The sequence below is a fragment of the Aquarana catesbeiana genome, linkage group LG01 (assembly GCF_042186555.1).
Source record: "Aquarana catesbeiana isolate 2022-GZ linkage group LG01, ASM4218655v1, whole genome shotgun sequence".
NCBI classification, from domain to species: Eukaryota; Metazoa; Chordata; class Amphibia; order Anura; family Ranidae; genus Aquarana; species Aquarana catesbeiana.
This window is the reverse complement of record NC_133324.1, coordinates 639,235,658-639,251,896: the sequence shown is the minus strand read 5'-3', so window position 1 is coordinate 639,251,896 and position 16,239 is coordinate 639,235,658. Positions and strand designations below refer to the sequence as shown.

Here is a 16,239-nt window from a genome sequence, read left to right as displayed (position 1 = left end):
ATATATATAGTCTTCTGCAAGAGAACCTCTCACTCTCCGTGGAGCCCCACACATATATGAGTAAATGGTCACTTCTGACACAACAACAAATCTCTCCATCCCAATGGTCTAAAATTTGGACCTCAACATCCAAAATATCCCGATGTGTAGCGCAAAAAGAGACAGCTTATCAGGTGCTTTTGTTTTGGTATAGGACCCCTGAGGTTATTCACCGTTACGATGCTTCCCTCTCTCCTTTATGTTGGAGATGCGGAAGGATCAGATGTTCCCATTATCACATTTTTTGGCAGTGCGATCTGATAGTTCCCTTTTGGTCCATGGTTGTGTAAGTGCTCTAGCGGATTCTTGAATCCCAGATCCCATTAGACCTGGTTCATCTCCTTCTAGGTCTCCCATTCCCTGGTTTGGGAAAATTCTTGAACAAACTGGCATCGTATGTTTTACTGGCCACAAAAAGAGCTATCCCTGCGTGTTGGCTCTCCACTCCCCCCCCTACCCAGACGCAGCTTATACAAACTATTACTGATATTCATAGAATGGAGCATATGACAGCCATGGTGGAAGATGATGTGGAGAGATTTGATAGGATTTGGGCTCCTTGGGACCGTTATATACAGGGCCCTTCATAGGTTTCCAGCTTCTGTTTTTCTATTACTGCCCCTTATCTATATACTGAACTTTTATAATAGAGTTTACAGCAAGATGATCAACCTTTACTGATTTCATTTGGCTCTTATTTGTTGTTTATATTATAATAACTTCTGCTTACATTATGCACTGATTTACTGTTATTGCAATCTTACACCTGCTTATTTTATTTTCTTGATTGCTATAACTACAATATGTATACTATGTTTCTTCTATTTTTGAAAAATTTCTTAATAAAAATACAATTTATAAAAAAAAAAACCCTAGAAAATATAGATAGTTACATTTTAACTTCCAAAAATATTCTTGTTTGCGTAGACATAAGAGTATCAATCATTTGGCTGTGAAGGACATGTCTTTTTGCTAGTTATTCTCTCTATCTGTTGCTGTCAAAACAATGTGCTCCACTGCATTTTGATACTGACATCCTGGAAAATGTGATCTCAAAGTACAACATTTTCTTCCTTGTCATATGTTTGGGATTTCAGATAAATATGCCCTGCAGAAGAGCTGTGAGAAGCCTGTCTTTGATGGTCATAGCCCTAAACCTAAACTTTTTTTCCCATTCTATGATCTTGTTCAAAAAGACAATACAATATTCACAATGCTAATGGTGATTTTTAAAAGGTAAAAAGAAAAAAAAAAAACTATAATATTATCTACTGACTTTTTGAACATGTGTCATGTGCATTAAAATGATGTTTAAAGGGCCTCTAAGCTTCAGATGTAGAAGCTTTCTATGAGACATTAAAGCAAAGCACTTTCTTTATTGAAGAGTAGTCGGTGCTCCTTTTTAACACTTACACAGTACAGTACTTATTTTAATCCTCTTTTCATATCTGTGTAAAAACAGATCAAAAGCAAGCCCAAAATCTATAACATTGCACTGAGGAAAGATAGAAGGCAAGGAGGGAAGAAATGATGGAAGAAAGAGAGGTAGGAATGAAGTAAATTTAAAGCGATTGTAAGAAAACAAGTAAAAAGGCAGAAAAACACTTGTGGCTCTATTGTTATCCAATTAAAAGTCCATAGAATAGTCCATGAAACATGAGAAATAAATAAAGTCCATACACTGAGGGATGCCACCTCATAGAATAGAATAGAAGCCAGATTCCAGCAGAGCTGAGAATAAACAAGGAAGAGAGGTGCCTCTAAGTGTAGGAGTTAAAAGCACTTTAATATGAACATACAAATGGCAACTCACATGTGTGAAGAATTAAAAAGGCACATCTGTAGGTAAAGGCATCCTAGGGGCAAGTGTAGGTGAATGAGTCAAGGTTCCTCCATTCCTCCGCTCTAGTCTCTGCAAGGCACTGCAATCCTCGCTGGTCACCGTTGAGTTGGAAAGACGGCCGTGCAGCGAGGAGAAGCCAAAACGAGGCTTGGTGCACAGGTTGCTGGCGGAGAGGAGGAATGATGTCACCAGAGTGCATCGGGTTTCCAAGCATGTGCGCTGCATGTGTTATGGCAGCTGCGCTCCTTTTTAAGCATAATGCTTGACAAAGGAGCGCAGCTGCTGTAACACACACAGTGTGCATGCTCGGAAATATATCACACTCTGGTTTGGCTTCTCCTCACCGCACGGCCGCCTTTCCAACTCAGTGGTGACCAGCGAGGATTGCATTACCTTGCAGAGACTAGAGTGGAGGAATGGAAGAACCTTATCTTGTTCGCCTACACTTGCCCCTGGGATGCCTTTACCTAAAGATGTGCCTTTTTAATTCTTCACACATGTGAGTTGCCATTTGTATGTTCCTATTAAAGTGCTTTTAACTCCTACACTTAGAGGCACCTCTCTTCCTTGTTTAAAGTGATTTTTTTTTCTCTAAAAATAACAAACATGTTATACTTACCTGCTCTGGTGCAGTGGATTTGTACAGGACAGCCTGGATCCTCCTCTTCTTGGGTCCATCTTCGGCTCTCTTGGCCCCTCCCTCCTGCTGAGTGCCCCCACAGCAAGTAGCTTACTATGGGGACACCCGATCCGAATCACAGCTCCCTGTGTCCATTCAGACACGGAGCCCCTGTCCGGCTCCACCCCCCCTGCTTGATTGGCTAACTGACTTTGATTGACAGCAGTGGGAGCCAATGTCACTGCTGCTGTGTCTCAGCCAATCAAGAGGAGAGTCTCGGGCAGCTGAGGCACTCGTGGACATCGCTGTAGAGTGATGGGCTCAGGTAAGTTTTAGGAGGTGCTGGGGCGGTTACTGCACACAGAAGGTTTTTTTATCTTAATGCATAGAATGCATTAAGATTTAAAAACCTTCTCACTTTACAACCATTTTAAAGTGTAAATCATGTACAGTATAAAGTAATACGAAAATTTGTTTGGTTGTCAGGTGTTTTCAATACTCTAACATACTTAAAAATGCACTCAAGTTAGACTTCTTTGGAATTGCTTTTTAAGAGAACACAATATTTGCTTTAGAAGTCTCCCATGGAAATTATCATTCTTCAGCTGCTGGATGCATAAAAGTTAAAAGGAAATAAAGCTGAAGTGATAAAAATTCACCATCAGTGGACTAATAAATTGGATTGGAACTACAATATGTAGTCTGAGGGTTGAAGAATAGTTATCTCTAGCAATTGTTTTTGTTGTGACAGGATTTAATTAATAATCAAATCACAAATTTCCATTTTAGAAATAGGTAATAGTGGTTTCATGACAACTTATACTATATAGTGTATTTATTTATTTTATTATTATTTTATTTACGGTACTTATATAGCGCCGTCAATTTATGCAGCGCTTTACATATACATTGTACATTCACATCAGTCCCTACCCTCAAGGAGCTTACAATCTAAGGTCCCTAACTCACATTCATACATACTAGGGACAATTTAGACAGGATCCAATTAACGTACCAGCATGTCTTTAGAGTGTGGGAGGAAACCGGAGTACCCGGAGGAAACCCACGCAGGCACAGGGAGAACATGCAAACTCCAAGCAGGTAGTGTCGTGGTTGGGATTCGAACCAGCAACCCTTCTTACTGCTAGGCGAAAGTGCTACCCACTGCACCACTATGCCACCCTTTGTGTATCTGTAACTATTTTATCTGTAGAGCAGGATAGGCATTTACCGTATGCATAGAATTTGCAATGAATAGTGCACAGTAGTGAATGCATATAAATAGTATTAGATCACCTACTGCAAGAACAACTGGACAATGCCAGAGCACTAAATATGTTAAAAAGGCAGTCCATCAGTAAATACATTAAGCTAATCTTGCCTTTGGCAAAAAAAATACCTGAACAGACTGTATCACTGTAGTTACATACAATGTTAATACTGATGTTTTTATATTATGAAATTGGTATCGTCAAAGCATAAATATGTATATGCTTAAAATCATTACATTCCTGAAGTCCAAGAAGTAAAACTTTATAAATTATGAATAAAACTTCAGTTAATTGCCCCCAAGTGCCTCTTCATATGCAGCATTTAAGGTTTTCTATGAAACATTTACAAACATCTATGCATAATAAATTTTGGTTATAGAGGAATTAGCTGTGTAATAATAGCTTATTCAAAATCAGACATTGGCCCTGAGGGAAATACACTACCAAGTTAATTGACACGTTTGATCAAAGCTCAAATCATGTGAAAGATATATAGATTTGATTGCTCCAGGCGGGCCTCTCAGAGACTATAGTAATTATCACTCAAGGGGGTTGTTTTAAAAGTATAGCAGATTGGTTTTTAAGTCACTTGTGTTCCCTTTGTGGTCCCAGTTTTTTTTAAAAAAGAGGTTTGCGTTCTTGTGTGGTATCCCTTGTGTAATATGTCACAGTATGATTTATTGTGTGATGTCACTCTCCCAAATAGACGTAACCTACTGGACAGGTCAGGCTATGTCAGAGTATTATGAACAAAAGCCAGAAATTCTATCCAGATTTAGATGAATGCAAAAGTGTACAATTAGGTCCAAATAAGATGATAAGTTCCAAAAAGCCATCCACCTTCATCGGCAGAAGAGACAAAGGAGGAAGAGAAATGGTCTCAATTAGAAGAGATCCCGTCTTGCAACTGGAGGATTTTTGAGGTGTTGGAAAATCCATTAGTCCCCACAGAGGGCGTTATGCTGCTTGCACATAAGACCTCGCTCTTGAGGGGGTCCATCTGTTCTTGTAAGGGTTTTTACTCACAGAGCTCCCTTTCTCTTCTTCATTTGTCTCATCTTCCGGAGAGGGTGGAAGGCTTTTTGGAACTTATCATCTTATTTGGACTTAATTTTACACTTTTGCATTCATCTTTTCATCCATTCATTAATAAAAAAATCAAAGGTAATTGTGCGCCAACCGAAACAAAGGAAGAGCTGCCAACAAAACAATCAGACAAATTGTGGTACAGATATAGTGTGGATAAGTGTGGCGCTAAGAAACAAGAAAATATAAATGTACGTTAGTGAGCAAAGTCAGACAGAATGTCATCTGAAAGACGATATGCACAATAAAGTGTCTTAATGAAACTTAATCATAAGTGGAATTGACAACAATATATACCCTATAGTGATTGGATAAAAATACACAAGTGAGACCTATATAAGCTGTTAGCTGACACTAGCAGGAAAAAGTGAAAAAAAGTGAATAGGATATAAAGAGATCCTACAGCTACTACACATCCCAATAATGGGGAGGAGTAGTAAAATAAATAAAGGTAAAGCAAAAATTGATATCAAATTTCTAAGACATCACTAAACTATATTACCCCCAAATGTGTTGTCAAAACAGATAATGCGAAAGTGAAACTAAAAATATTAAAATTGTGGGCTGGGAACATGTGGGCTAATGCTAGAATATCCAACATAAACTCATAAGTTGCTGATATAACTAAAAGTCCAGAAAACAATGGATGTACATCTGTAGAAAAGGCTGAAAAGATCAACAACAACCGGAAATGGCAATAGGAGTCCCTTAAATCTGGGAATGGCATCCACAGGATGGGGTTTCCAGCTTGTATGTGAAAGGGATAGGCAAAGGTACCCTTACCAGCAGTGGTGGACTCCCAGCCAGCGGCTTGGGAGTCAGACAGGCTTGCAATGGAGCAGGAGAAACAGCTCTTTGTCCCCAATGACTGAAGATGATAGGAGAACTGAGGCACTCACCAACCGACACTCTCTGGTCTCACTGACTCTCGGCTTCGATGGTGCAGGTGAAGGGCTGCTCACCACAGATTGAACTCCACGAAGTAAGTAAAAATCCTCAAGGGAAAAGAGATCAAAAAGGGAGTCTCCCCATGGTGTGAATCAGCTTATCCAAAAGCTTTTATTTAAAATAAAGTAGTAAAAATACACTCTGGCTCATAAGTAAAAGTCAGGTATAAAACGGTATAAAAAGCGCTTAGATCAAATGGTGGCAAGACAGGCATAACAAACCCCAGATTTAGGACTATTTTATACAAATTCCAAGAGGTTTATGTGCCAGATATAAGTGTATATAGTCAAATTTGCTAGATTAGTGTGTCTATGTCTGGTAAAACAGTGCTATCAGTTATTGGAATAGATTATTCACCTAGAAAAGTATATACTCACTGTAGAAACTGAATATTAGAGATCTCTTTGGTATCCTGATGTAAATAGCCATCTCTGGCCAACACTCTAATGCCCCATACACGCGGTCGGATTTTCCGACGGAAAATGTGTGATAGGACCTTGTTGTCGGAAATTCCGACCGTGTGTAGGCTCCATCACACATTTTCCATCGGATTTTCCGCCACACAAAGTTTGAGAGCAGGCTATAAAATTTTCCGACAACAAAATCCGTCGGAATTTCCGATCGTGTGTACACAAATCTGACGCACAAAGTGCCACGCTTGCTCAGAATAAATAAAGAGATAAAAGCTATTGGCTACTGCCCCATTTAGAGTCCCAACGTACGTGTTTTTTACGTCACCGTGTTCAGAACGATCGGATTTTCCAACAACTTTGTGTGACCGTGTGTAAGCAAGTTTGAGCCAACATCCGTCGGAAAAAATCCTACGATTTTGTTGTCGGAATGTCCGATCAATGTCCGACCGTGTGTACGGGGCATAAGTCTGAAACGACCCCATGACTGAAAAGCTGGGGGTCCATTCCATCTGGTGAGTGGGGACACAGAAGGGAGTGTGGCACACCTTGAGTTTGGAGCACAATCGCACTTTATGAATTTTAAGCACATCATTCACCAATTAATGGACATTCACTTACTTATGAATTGTTTTCACTTTATTTTTTGATACATCGTTTGCACTATTGCGAGCACTGTAATTTATTTATTTCATTTAATTAATGGTTCAAATCTCGGCCAGTTTAACAGGATTCAAACCACGTATGGCTGGCCTTAAAATCACAGCAATTTTGAAAAGGTGCCTGCACTACTTTGGTGCAACTTTTGAAGCAACTTAGGTCCAGAGAGTGTAAAGTCTGATCAAAGTAGCACTCAAAGTCACATCAAAGTTGCACTCCAAAGTCACACTGGAACATGATGAGCTATTTATTTCATATATTTCTCTATGATTCCAATGGTAAAATCTTCCAGATCATATTAACAGTTCTGGTGCATGACTTCCTTATGTGCTGTCTTACTAATCTAAACTAAAAATCTATAATGGTCTACTGGGCAACAAGACTAACTATAGATGGTGAATATAGCTGGAATTTAGGTGCAGTTATATCACTGTTGGGACTACTGTGTTTTATTTTATTTAAACATTCTTTATTCAAAATGTTGCAAAGAACTGTGTACAGTAAAGCATAACAAATTTATAATACTTCTGGGGAAATATGAAAATATAGCTCAGTAATTTTGAATAAGACAGATCGTGATAGTGAACAATTGTAGTAACAGTAATAAATCTCATATGGGAGTTGTTAAACCATGCTGGGAATTATTTAGCATTTTTAAGAGATCTATTAGATACAAGAGAGAAGGCTCCAAAGTACTCAGCTGTGCCAGCTCTGTTGCGGATATCCAGCAAGAGTGTTCAAATGTTGTCTAATTGAGTATCAGTGAACCAAAAAGAAAGGAGGGGAGACAAAAAACCTTTACCACATACTGTACATTGTGAGCTGCAACATTATTGTGAGACTGTCAGTACATCTCTTGCTTGTTCCATATCGAGGGTAAATATTAAAAAGGAGAAAAAAGAAGGAAAGAGAGGGGGGCTTCCACAGATAGCACAAAGAATGAGCCCATATTAGGAGATCACAAATTGATTATCCATTGATTTGAAGGACCAAGAGGTCAGGATACCAAAAGGCCAGAGAGGGGCTTTCAGGTAGGAAAGGAAAGGGAAATATTGGAGCAGGAAAGAGTAAAAGGTATCTAATCAATAGAAAGGAAAGAGGAGAATGAGGAATAAGATAACCTGTATAAAGGCAACTCGTAGCAATTCCAAAATCCTTCATAAATGCTGTATACTTTTTATAATTGATACAATTCTTAGTGGAAATATAAGTGTCATATGAAAGTAAATATTCTTTTCATAATCTCTTTTTTAAATAATTTTACTGTAGCTTTTAATAACTCTTTCTTACAAGTATTTTTATAATCAGGCCAAACTAATTTAAGCAAAATAAACAAATTTAAATAAAGAACAGCCTACCAAAATTAAGAACCCAGGAGGTGGCACAACTAAGGCTGAAATTGATATGACTAAAATCACCAGATGCTTATCAAATACTAAGATAAGATAACTGATTATTTATAAAATGAATCAACATACAGTATTTAATTGGGGAACATTAACAGGAACAGGCTATAGCACAGTATGGGATCAATAACATGTCTATACTGATTAGTTCCATATTTTCTTACTTAAAATTGAAAGAAAAAACATCTTTAAACATTTTTGTGTGCTCAAAATAATTGCGGTAATATAGTAACAGGGGTAGCAAACTCTACCTCGTCCATGGTCCTTGGGGACTTGGTTCTTTCTACTATATTGCAATAGGAAACATCACCATGATATGTTTATCATTTAAGGTTCAATTCCAGACACATTTTTTTAGTTTTGGAAAGAATAGGAGTAGGAATAGATCAAGTTTTTATTGTTCTCTGTGTTCCCATGTGAGAGATTTTTCTTAACATTTGGCTCTGGTGGTAAATTGCACAATTAGGCCAAAGCTGTGTGCATTACAACTTTGTTTGGATGCTACATACATTTTCCATAGAAAGGCTCCAATAAAAAACTTTTAATGTTCCAAACTTGGCAAAATTATTTTACCCATAAGAGGGCTGCTGATAGCAAATATAGTAACTCCTACCTCAGATTTTGGCCTTCTTTACTGACCTTTAGAGTCTACAAATATAATGTCACCAGACTATACTAGTAAATGTTTGTATTTCACAAATTTGTACTCATTAATGTTAATAGCTGGGAGCGAAAGTATCACCCCTAGCTTTAAAATCCTCAGAAAATCATACTTATCATATGTGTAAAAAAATGTGTTGTGCTGTTTCTTTAATTCATCCACATCAGTGCCAAATAATGTACTTACTATATATAAATTACTACAAATAAACAATGATAAAAAATAGATATATAAATAAATCATGTGCTCGATATAATTGTGTGACATCATAGATAGATAGATAGATAGATAGATAGATAGATAGATAGATAGAGAGATAGATAGATAGATAGATAGAGATAGATAGATAGATAGATAGATAGATAGATAGATAGATAGATAGATAGATAGATAGATAGATAGATAGATAGATGCCCCCCCCCCCCCAAAAAAAAAAAAAAAAACAGTCAAAACATCAAATCTTTCTTCTGGGCAGTGCTTCCACCTCCTCATATAGATGGGCTGCTTATTAGAAGGAAAGACCTCAGAATGATGAAGGTCAACTAGCTCTCTTATCTCCAGAAATCCAAATGTAGGCAATTCCAGTCTCACTCTCCAGCTCAGGGATCCCAATTACATGAAATAAAATTAGGCAGGGAAGAGCAGAGAAAAAACTCCATAGTGTGATAAGTTAAAACACCATTTATTAAAACAAGGAAGGGTATTCATAAACAGTGTTAGAAACAAGCATGTAACAGTCACACTGCTCCAGCAAGCCAGTGGGCATGATGATGTCACCGCTAAGCTCTACCAGGGCTTTATTTGGATCATTTATATATGGAGATTGGACGATTTGGCACTAATGTGGATGATTTAAAAGAACAGCACAACACAATGCTTTACACATATTAGATATTTTGTATCAGATATCAGTGAGTGCTGCTGTTCACAAGGAGAGACTTCCTGATATTTACTAAGTGCAGTTTTCGTTGTTTTGGTCATATTTATCATAGTTAACAAGTAAAGTACTTATGCAATTCCTGCAGGGAAATGAACTTGCACATACATTGCAGATTGCAATTAGATGTCAACTAACTGTACAACTATACAGCCGTCTCATGCACATGCATACTCATTTTCTACACACTTGATTTGAGTTTACAGTTTTGTGCAGCCATAGAAAACCATTAAAAAATAACAAATCATTATTCAAAACCTAACTACTGACCTATTTTCAGACTGCAGGCTTTAACCGTGATCTTGCATATCTCCACAAAAATAGATTGCCATCCTATTAACAGCACATGTCAAATAGTGGACATCATGTCTTTATCTTGAGTTCATGGTGTCCTGCTGATAAATTCTGCTTAGCCATATATTATAAGGCTTATCAACAAAAATTAGCTATTTAGTTTTCTAAATGAGAAAGTTAGCACTGCACAAGATTAGATCTACATAAATATATGAGATTCCAAAAAAATATTGTGGTTGCTTTAAATATTTGGGGAATACAAATATGAAAAATGAAAACGTAAAATGTCACTGAATTCACAGGCCTGGTGCTTTTATTTATATGTATATTTTTTTTCTTTTTCATAAAAAATATTATGCAAAAATAGGCATTGTATATACTCTGAGATTGACAAAGAGGAACTGAGATATTCAATGTTAGTAAAACCTTCCTACTCTTTAACCACTTCAGCACCGGAAGGTTCTGTCCCCTTCCTGACCAGGCCATTTTTTGCGATACAGCACTGCATTGCAGTCATACGACATTGTACCCAAACAAAATGTATGTCCTTTTTTCTCCACAAATAGAGATTTCTTTTGGTGGTATTTGATCACCTCTGTAATATTTATTTTTTGCGCTATGAACAAAAAAAGAGCGACGATTTTGCAAAAAACACAATATTTTGTAGTTTTTGCTATAATAAATATCCCCTTTTTTTTTCTTATATATATTATATAGTATATTGATTGGTTTGTGCAAAAGTTATAGTGTCTACAAAATAGGGGATGGATTTATAGCATTTTTATTATTATTTTTTTTTTTTTACTAGTAATGGATCTGCGATTTTTATCGTGACTGCGACATTATGGCGAACACATCAGACAATTTTGACACATTTTTGGGACCACTGACATTTATACAGCGATTAGTGCTAAAAATAGCTATTGATTACTGTATAAATGACACTGGCAGGGAAGGGACTAACACTAGAGGGTGATCAAGGAGTTAACTGTGTTCCCTAGGTGCGTTCTAACTGTAGGGGGGATGGGACTGATTAGGGGAGGAGAGAGATCGGTGTTCATATTTAGTATGAACACACAATCTCTCTCCTCTCCCCTAAAAGAAACAGGATTTGTGTGTGCCCGCCGGGCACGCTCATTGGCTCCGGGGATGCCCGGCAGGCAGATGCACATGGCTCCGGTTGCACTTGCGCCTGCTGTGTTGTCTTAAAGGAGCGATGTACAGCTACAGCGATTTGCCCAGCCGAGACAACCTGCCGCAGTATAACTGCGGCGGCTGGTCGGCTAGTGGTTAAAATCAATAGTTCCAATAATAAGATTCCCTACATAAAAGCAGTGTACTACATCTATTGTCATTGTCATTGTAACACACTCGCTAGAGGCACACTGCATTGATTGAAATATTGAGTTAATTATGTGGAACTTTCAATTTTTACAGAAAATATTTTGTGCTATTCCTGTTAGCACTTAAATAAAAATTTGATTTTAGTCCAAAATGTTGTTCTTAAAAAAGCATGCCAGAAACCTGGCTAATTTGAAGTAAACATATGATGAGAAAATGCATAGGAGAAGATATCTTTAGTAAAAAAAAAAATGCATACCAAAACCAAGGGAGCTTCATTTACAGTATAGCTGAAGGTACAGCAATGTATTTGCAAAAAAAAAAAAAAAAAAAAAAAAAAAAACATAGTATCACTAAACATGAACAATGAACAATGTAAGCCTCCATTCCTGCAAGATTTGTACTAAGGATGAGGTTCAGGTTTTGCTGCCACTATGGGTTCACAGTGAATACCTGGGATCTGTAACCAACTTTTGGCAAAAAAATTTGCAGGTTTAACTCCTGAAACAAGGAACAACCTAGATTGCAGTGCACAGCCTTTTCCCCGATCAGCTTAGACATAAAAGTCAATAATATGAATTACAAAAAAAAATAATAATATGAATGAATGGGTAATCCAGCCCATTTTTTATATCAAGTGTGCTTACAGCAGCCATTATGCCAGTGTGTCCCCTATGGCACTGCTCAGCTTCCCATGCCTTTTATTTAACAATAGCTTGCTGATTTGCCCCACAAATTATCTCTCATAACTGAAAAAAAGGGCTCCCTATAGACTTTATCGGGGTTCTCTGCAAATTTGTGAACTTCAAACTGAATTTGTGAAACTGTTTGCAAATCAAATATGAACAGATTCACTTAAACCTAATATTTACCTTACTTTCAGCACATACATGCTGACATACATGTTCCTATACCATAGTTTATCTGGTGTACAACTTGTCATACTTTAAATGAAAGAAAAATTCTCATGAGGTTGATTTACTAAACGATACAAACAAGAGCAGCCCCAGCAGGTCCAACCAGAAAGTGGGACCATACAATAACAGTCAAGGAGAGAGCAGCAATGACTGTTTTTTATTACAGGGAGCTTCTGAAAAAAAACTGATTACTGCACAAATCTGGAATAAATACACAAAGCACACCAAGATTTAAGTAAGAATGACTCTTGTATTTAGACAAAATATGCGTATCTTAAAGTTTAGCGTGAATGCACAATTGTACATGCATAATCATTAGTAAATTAGACCTACTGATACTACCATATTGTACAATATTCATATGTACATACATTAGATAGACAACATTCAAAGACCTATGCAACTATGCAATGTAAATTGTCAAAAGTATTTTTATAGCAGGTGCAAATACATTTTGTGGACTGGGCTAAATGTTCCATCCTCTCACTCTGACATCTGGCATAGTAACTACAGGAGCAGATCACTGCTGCTTCACACAGCCTCAATCACTCCCACAGGCAGTCAACAAGACAATATGGGGCAGAATAGATTGAAAGAAGACTCTTTCTCTGCCACCCCAGCTGCAAAACCATCAGGCACCATGCAGAAGTATCTCAGTAGGGAGACCCGCAGCTCAGCCACATGATCCTCCCATCAGCCTAGAGCAGCAGCTAAAGCCTGGAGCAGTGGACAAACAGAGTGAAGTGGTGAAACACCGCAGGTTCCCTGCTTTGGGTATGGTATAACAGCCCATGGAAACAAAGAGGCAGCCCACACTTCTGCATTGATTGCATGATTCAGGGAAGGATTATAAAAAAGGTAGGCCACAGCCACCACTCAACTTTTCAACTTGTTGGAGTGGCTGGGGAAAGGCTTAACAATGGCACTGAAATCTGAAATATGTTTACTGAGAAGTGATTTGAAACACTTAAAGTGATTGTAAGGCTCCGCTTTTTTTTTTTTAAATAACAAACGTGATACTTACTTCCACTATGCTCATTTTGCACAGAGTCGCACCATTCCTCGACTTCTGGAGTTCCCCAGCAGCACTGATAGCTCTTCTCCGCATCGTATAACCCCCAAATAAGAAGCACTCTCCCGGGGGGGTTACCTTGCTGGCGCACTCACAAGTCCAGCATTTGCGTCCATAGAATGCCGGACTTGGCCCCGCCCCCGGCACCCGAGTCATTGAATTTGATTGACAGCAGCAGGAGAGAATGGCTGCACTGCTGTCAATCTATCCAATCAAGAGCTGAGACAATTGGCAGAGGGGAAGAGCATGTCTCTGGCGTGGGAATTATAGGACTCACAGGATGCATTAAGGTGAAAAAACATGAGGGTTTACAACCCCTTTAATATCTAGAATTTAAGATAGTAAAACTCCCAAGTCTCACAGGCTCAGGGAAATCAGCAGTTACAGCTAAATTCTAATAAATCCAGCTCCCTTTTTAGAACCCTTATATTGAAAACAGAAGATCAAACAAGATCAAGAAGCATAGAATATTCATAATGTCCAAACAAAAAACAGACAGGTTTTCTGGCCCTAACTCTTAAAGAACTTGAAAGATTATGTTTTCTGGCCCTAACTCTTAAAGAACTTGAAAGATTCTCTGAAGAATTTATCATACTACCAGGTGACTTTAACCCATACGTTAGCTCTCTTATAGTTACATTCACCAACCACTTCTCAATTGCCTATTTAAATTCTCTGAAGAATTTATCATACTACCAGGTGACTTTAACCCATACGTTAGCTCTCTTATAGTTACATTCACCAACCACTTCTCAATTGCCTATTCAAATTCACCACACCCTACACTAGTTTCAGTTCTAGGATAAAGGGAGTACCATACATATTGCACTCCCATAGTCTTAGATTTTACATACTATTCCACAGTACACATCTCCTGTTCCAAGCCTGTTCATTGTTTGGTGAACTTCAAAGAAGTTTAGGTGCCGAACCTGAACCCCCATTAAAATGAATGGGAGCCAAATCTGTCAAATTAAAAACGCTCAATTTCTGGGTGAATATGCAAAAGGGTTAAAAATAGCATGGGGTGGGTACTGTCCTGAGGAATGCACAACATTTTTAAATTCCATTCAGACAGGAGTAGTGGAGATAGTAGTTTTAGATGTATAGAATGTTAAATAACATGCCTGGGGTGCCCTAATCCTGCCTGTTGATATATTCTATGCCCAATAATCTGTAAAGTTCAAATAAGACATTATAGATACCAGTGGAACTTAAGGATTACTATACATGGAAGTAGTAGACTCTCCCCTAACTGAATGGTTGTTGTACTGTTACAGCTAACTCCTGGTGTTGTCCATGACATCTTTGTGTGAACAATGTGGTGGCCATCTTGACTTTTCTTGTCAAAAGTATTAAAGACTTTTATATTTAGCTAATAGGTATTTGCATCATTTTATAATTGTAAGTGTACGTTCAAATGCATTGGTGCTTGTTAAAAGTTGATGAAATGTCTATGTGTCTTAAATTTATTAAAATAATTCAATGATTTTGTTATAGATATGGTATACCCTTTAGCCCAGAAGAAGACACTGTTTGAAATGCACTGGAATTGTCCTGAAATTGGGGTCTGTACAGATATATCCTGTGCAACAAACTTTATGTGTAATACCTTATGGGACAGAATGGGTGTACTGTAAGCCGTATAAGGAATTTATATAATGTAAAAAATTTCGGTCACCATGTGGTTTTATATGATGTTTTTATGATGTAAAAATAAAAATGCATATTATATGATAACAAGTTTTCTTTTTGGATGTTCACTTGCCTATAATGTCTCAATGGATATGGAACAGAGTATGTAAAAGATAATGATCATGTAATAGTATATCCCTCTGTTTTGTGGGAAATACACAAAGCTTACTGTATATAAGAGGCTTATTTATAGGCCAATAATCCCATTTAAAATGCTAGCTTAGGGCTCAGAAGGATGCTTCACTCGAACACATCACTAGGCTAGAGGCCCTTCATTAGGAGAGTTTGACCAAAAGCACTTAACTAAGCTCATAGACCTCCAGCTTTCTTTAACCACTTGCCTACTGGGCACTTTCACCCACTCCTTCCTAGGCACACCGTTAACCATTTAAATGCTGTAGATGTTTAACACCTTCCCAGCCAGTTACATTAGTACAGTGACAGTGCATATTTTTAGCACCGATCACTGTATTAGTGTCAATGGTTCCCGCAAAGTGTCAAAAGTCTAAGTTAATGTCAGATTGTCCACAGCAATATTGCAATCTCACTATAAGTCGCTGATCACTGCCATATCGCATAAAATGGCTTGGTCATGAAGGGTGGGTAAATCTTCTGAAGGTCAAGTGTTTAAACCACAAGCAAAAAAACAAGCAAAACAGAATATTTACTACTTAGATCTAATCTTTGTCAATTTCTGATATTTCTGTGCATCAGTTGACTATTTTTGTGAGGTTTAAAAAGTTAAAGGAATACGTTTAACAGCATTTTTACACATCAGTGTTGCTTTTATAAAAAAAATATTTTTACATGGGTGGGTTTAATTTATGTACAGGTTTCACAGTCTACAATTGCATATTTTTCAATACTATGGCCTGAGAATACACAGAAACCCTTGTGTAACAATCAGTCCTTTGAAGATACAATCAAGCTTTAGAGGATGCAATGCCATGCTTCTAATAATACACTGACATTTTGACTAACCATCAATTCTTGAAAGTACAGTAGATAGAATCTACTCTGGACCATAACAGTGAATGCATTTT

At 37.6% G+C, this 16,239-nt stretch overlaps 1 protein-coding gene across 2 annotated transcripts in view; it reads right to left on the bottom strand.

Moving 5' to 3' along the window:
• The window catches only part of GRID2 (glutamate ionotropic receptor delta type subunit 2), a 1,754,345-nt gene that overhangs the window by 1,670,482 nt on the left and 67,624 nt on the right, over positions 1-16,239 (bottom strand). The window lies entirely within an intron of this gene.